Genomic DNA, 6,483 nt, shown 5'->3' with positions numbered 1-6,483 from the left:
ACAGCTACTATTGTAAAAATTATAATTAGGGAAAAAACAATAAAAACATCGGGCTACTACACATCGAAACACCCTACCCCGGAACTGATATTATTCAGTTCGGCCCCAAGTGGTCTGACACTGTAGACATATCATGTTGATGCAATTTCTTTTTTCAAAAATATTGACCCTCCTGTAACACATCTCTTTAACATAAATACAATTATGAATATCGGGCTCGGACACATTGAATGGCCGTTCTGTGAGGACTGAAACTGAAACTTTTAGTTTTAGTAAACAATTGTCTAACACTATCACTGTTAGGTTAACCTAACAGTACATGTACCACATTTAGTTAAACAGAATAAGACCTACTATACACCAAGGGAATTAATAGTGAAATACACCGACGTATATATTTTTCGTGTCAACATTAGTGCTGTGTTTATCAAGTGGTGTCGACGTTGTACAATGTTGTTTTTATATATGTTAAAAAAGTTAAGAGGACATTGTACTCCAAAACAACAGAGGCTTTTACCCCGTGGGCTGAAGTTTTCGTTTACTAGTGGTGGACAGCTACCATTGTAAAAACTATAGCAAGGGAAAAAAACAATAAAAACATCGGGCTCCGAAACATCAAAACACCATACCCAGGAGATGAAATCGTTAGGTTCACCCCCAAGTGGTCTGACACTGTCAACATATAAAGTTGATACAACTTCTTTTTTAAAAGATATAGGCCCTCCAGTAATACATCTATTTAACCTAAATCGAATTATAAACATTGGGTTCGGAAACATTGAATGTCTGTTCTTTAGGGACCGAATTTTTCAGTGTTACTTTCCTATAGTGTAGCACAATCACTGTTTAGTTAAGCTGAAAGTACATACACCATTTCTAGTTTAACGGAATTAGACCCTACTGTACACCAAGGAAATTAAAATGAAAAACACCAACGTATATATCTTTCTTGTCAACATTAGTGCTGTGTTTATCAAACGGTGTCGACCTTGTACAGTCTTATTTATATATATGTTAAAAAAAGATAAGAGGACATTATACTCGAAAACAACAGATGCTTTTACCCCGTTAGCTGAAGTGTTCATTTACTAGTGGTGGAGAGTTACTATTGTAAAAATAATAGTAAATGAAAAAAACCCCAATAAAAACATCGGGCTCCGAAACATCGAAACACAATACCCAGGAGATGATTTTGTTAGGTTATCCTAACAACTGCTCTAACATTGTCAACATATTGTGTTGATACAACTTCTTAAAAGATGAAAGAAGACTTGACTCAAAAACATCGGAGGCTCTTACTCCGTGGGCTGATGTTCTCATGGCACCTACTAGTTGTGGACAGCTACCATGGTAAAAACTTTGTGTAGGGAAAAAGACAATTAAAACATCGGGCTCTGAAACATCGAAACACCTTACGCTGGAGCTGAAATTGTTAGAGTCATCCGCAATTGGTCTTACACTGTCGATATATTGTGTCTATACAACTTCTTCTTTAAAACATTTAGGTCTTTCTATACATGTAATACATCTCATAAACATAAATATAACTATAAACATCGGGCTCTGAAACATTGAATGTCTGGTTTTTGGGACTGAACTTTTCAGTGTTAATTACCAATAGACTAGCACTACCAATGTTAAGTTCAGCTGAAAGTACATGTACCCTCACTAGTTAAGCAGAATCAGACCCTACAGTACACAAAGGGAATTAAAATTGAAATAAACCAACGTGCATAAATATTTCGTGTGGACATTACTGTTGTGAATTTATCAAGCGGTCCCGACCTTTAACAGTGTTTTTATATATGTTAAAAAATGTAAAAGAACATTTGGCTCGAAAACATCGGAGGCACTATCCCTGTGGGCTGAAATTCTCATGGCACCTACTAGTGGTGCACAACCACCATTGTAAAAACTACAGTTAGGAAAAAAAAGGTGAAAAAATAGGTTCTCTTATACTTGTAATACATCCATTTAACTTAAATAGAGTGATAAACATCGGGCTCGGAAACAATAAATGTCTGTTCTGAAAATTTTCAGAGTTACTAACCAATAGTCTACCACTATCATTGTTAAGTTAAGCTGAATGTACATGTACCCTATTTAGTTTAACAGAGTCAAACCCTTGATGATAACCTAACAAAAAACTATATGATGAACGCGGTGAATTTAATTTTTTCTATAGTCATTTTTCCTTACTTATGTAGCAATATACCTTCCTCACTTGCACGGAGACCTCTTGGAGTCCTTTGGGATCTCACTGCGTCTTTATTGCACTATCATTACGCACTCACAGCGTTTGAACGAGTTGTTTTTTGTTTTGCTGCGTTCACACAGCGACCCCCGAGAGCTGTTGCTGCGATCATCGCGCTCTCTTGGTGTTTCCTCTGTGTTTATTAGCGTTTGTACCGCGCTCCCACGGCGTTTCTAGTGCGTTGTCAGCCAGCCAGGTGTGACAGGGGTTTAAAACAACACAGCCACGTCCGTATATGTATAGGGACATAAAGGATATAAGTGTTCATTAAACCGTGTTGAACAATTTGAAGTTCCAGTAAAAAAACAGTTCAAAACTCAATTATTGGAGTTAATAGAGAGGTTAAGCATTTGAACGTGTACGTGAACGAGTACGTGTAAATAGGGGAATTCCCTAAGTTAATGTGTAATTCGTCATAATTTCTGCATGCCGCGTAATTCTACAAGTTGTACAAAACGTGTAAAATTAAAAGTACACGGAGGTGTAAACTTGTAGCATTTTTCAAAAGAAATACATACCTTGTGTATATCAAAAGTTGTTTTGTGTACAGCAGACGATAGGTTAAGGACGACTGTGCTTTTGGTTTCATCAAATTCATTGAATTATTTCATGAACAGTGAGAGTAAACTGAACATGTTGAAAATGTTAAATCTAATTATTTTTCACGTTCATTTACAAGTACAGTTTATTAAACATACGCTTAATTTTTGTACGTGTAAACATACTTGTAGTTCTACACGTACCCGTAGACGTACACGTTCAAATGCTTAACCTCTCTAATTTTGAACAAGCTCAAACTTAAATGTGTTAAGGTCATCAGAGTTCAGAAAACTATTTTCAAGCTTTTGAAAAATGACCCCGGGTATAAATATCACGACTTTTGGTCTCAATTTTCAACGTTGAAAAAGTACTCCGGATCAATATATGGTGAGGGTAGAATCTCTAGTTGTCAAACGTTCATAATTTTCACATAAAGACTTTTCGGACATAGGCCCCATTTAATTAATGATAAATCAAAATAACTGATGGGAAAAGTCGAATAGTATAAAATATTGATATATAACGTAATAGTTTTAGATTATAATAAAAAAATGCCAATGTTACATAGAATTTATAACGTTACATTAATTTTGTCAAAATTGCAAATCAAAAGTGTTATATATTCAACATGTAATTTGAAAATCATTTATGTTAAAAAAACAAAGGAGTCATACACTGATTTGAGACTTATAAATTGGAGAGAACAGGGGAATGGGTATAAATCATATACAACCCAATAAACAAATCATCCTGTGAGTCGTTACAAAGCAGAATATATAGCAATTAAGTCAATAGTTTATCATAGTGATATGTGTACATGTATATAATTAATTACAAAATTCATTTTACAGATATAATGTCAATACACCCGGCCAATGGACCTATAAGTCGCTTTAAAACTGTTACAGGGTGAATAAAATTTGCATGTTTTAGGAGTTAGTTGGCTTTGTCAAATGTTTCTGTTGTATAATTAATAGATAAAATGAGCAATTCGGCGGAGATATTTACATATTAGATTAGTGAACAGAGTACTATAATTGGTAATATTTTGAATGGACAATATCACTAAGAAAACTTTTCATTTTCAATTTCATTTAAGTCACACAAGTTACATATTCTTTCCTGTACCGGTTCTCCTCTGTATTGCGACCTGTTTCAATCATTAGAGGAAGTACACCACATCTAAACATTGCCAAGGATCTGATGAGTTTAGCAAGATCTAGCGTAACGTATATTCTTCAACGGAATAGCTTGATTTAAATAGGATATATGTTCGAAGTTTTGGCACATCTTGAATATTTTTGAAACATTCGGTTTCGAAGTTATTACGTTAATTTTCCTGTGCATAGTTCAAATTACAAGGTTTAAAATTGGTATAAATACTTCCCATGTTTAGAGATTCCAGGATATTTTTAACTTGAGAGCTCCAGTGAGAAGAATTGTTTTGCGCACCGTGCCAACTTGGTAATGCGTTCATTTTCCATATATACTAGTCGATTCAACAGACGCAAAATGTTCATTTCGTGGTGGATTTTAGAACTTACCACCCGCTTTACCTAGCAACGGAGTAATCCGATGAACACCAAGAAAATATCGGAGGGCTCGATTTTGTACAATTTCAATACAATGATGCTTCTTGTATCCCCTACCCCAATGCTCATAAAGGACGGATATAACAAAATTATTAAATAAATTTTCGAAGGTTCGGAATCGAACCAATTTATTTGCGTTGATTTTTTAGAAGACGGATCCCAGGGCACTCACTTTCAAATCACTTTAAAATCACGTATTTTCGTTGAAAAATCATCCCTAAATATTTGTATGATGCCTTGTAGTTCAGATTATTTCCCCTAGATGAAAGTTAAAGTTACTTAATTTTGATATCTTTTCCCGAAAGTGAACAGTCTTAAATTTTTGCAACTTAATTCGTAATCGCAATTTTTTGCACAAGGCGTCGAAGGTATATAAGATGTGTTGAATGTCATGTCATGATATATCTGCATCCATATGTATATTAACTTATAATTAAGACATAACAAAACTTGTAAATATATATGAAGACGCTCTCAAAAGGAATAAGACGCGACCAGAGAAGTACTCTTACCGGAAGGGGGTTGGGGACGCACGCTGTTTATTCCACCAACCTTATATTCTCAACAAAGAGAAGAATTCTCGGGAAAAGGGTTTTATTAAAATGGGGCTTGGAATATTTTAGGTGTGGTAAATTAAAGAATTTATTTTAAACATTGAGTGTGATTTAATGGATAAGAACATTAGGCTTGTACTTTTTCATATGGTGTGAATAACAAGAGAAAACACCCTAATAATATAAGTTTTGAAATAGTATATACATGCATTTAATGTGACAATATATTATTATAAATATTTGGCTTGTACTTATTCTTTCAAGAGCGAGGAACAGGTGTATATATAGATATAAACAAACGCTATTTTTTTTAAATCTTATTTTCTCCAAAAAGGGTAACATTTCCGGGAAAATTGGTTTTAGGGGGGAGAGTATATATATAAAATGTCGACACTCGATATACATAGCATTAATGTCGACACGTAGGGGAATTGAATTTATAAGCGTTTTCCCGTTGTAATTTAATAAGAAATGACTTAGATGATGTTTATATGCCTTATCCAAAACATATCTAAATGTTTTATTTAATAAACTTTACGAAAACATGAGATGTAAGAATCGAGTCGACTTTCGCAGTATGTATTTATTTTCCCTAAAAAAGAGTTCAAGAATTAGTTACACCGGTGGATACAATTATAAAACTATTTCTTTTTATCTTTCAAACGAAAATTACAATCTAGAAACAAGAAATGCCGCGAGAAATAAAGAATTCATAATGTAAATATACGCGAGTAAGTTGAAAAACGAAAGTAGACGGGACTTTCCACATCACTGTCATGTGGGACAACTCTTTGTCTATTTTTAGAAAAACTGAGATAATACATCGATTTATTGAAAGATTTGCAAATTCCGCTCAAAAACTAAATGCAGTTGACAACATAAAAAGAAAACACTGAATATGTGTAGCGTTTCGATAAATAAAATCTCCATGTATGTTAAAACTATTTTTCTTTTCAAAACACGAAATAAGACGTGAACAGTAATTCCCCTTTCAAACACATATACATTTTTTCGTGTTGACATTCTGCAGAAAAACATAATGTCGACGCGTATATATTGCGAAAGTCGACACGATTCTGAGATCTCTTGTTTTCTTAGATTCTATTTTATAAAACGATGAGATATGTATTAATTACGGCAAAACAATTTTATCAAAGTCCATCCTTGTCAAATTACAACTAGAAATCGCTTATAAACTCAATTTTCCTAAGTGTCGACATTGATGCTATGTATATCGAGCGTCGACATTGACCCTGATTCTCGAGTATATATATATATATATATATATATATATATATATATATATATATCGGGCATTAAGACGACAATTACTATTTATCTAGAAACATCTTAATATAACTGTTTGAGAATAAAGAACAATGGTTGACGGCAAAGTGAAAAAAATCAAATTAATTGAAAAGCTCAAATCTTTATATTTTTTCCATTTAAAAAGTTGACTTGAATAAAAGTCTACGACCGGGCAAAAATGTTTGAAAAAGGTTATATCTGTAAGAAAAAAAAGACGTTCAGCCGTGAGGTATAC

This window comes from Crassostrea angulata, chromosome 2 (assembly GCF_025612915.1).
Source record: "Crassostrea angulata isolate pt1a10 chromosome 2, ASM2561291v2, whole genome shotgun sequence".
Classification (NCBI taxonomy): domain Eukaryota; kingdom Metazoa; phylum Mollusca; class Bivalvia; order Ostreida; family Ostreidae; genus Magallana; species Magallana angulata.
This window is presented reverse-complemented; position numbering follows the sequence as displayed.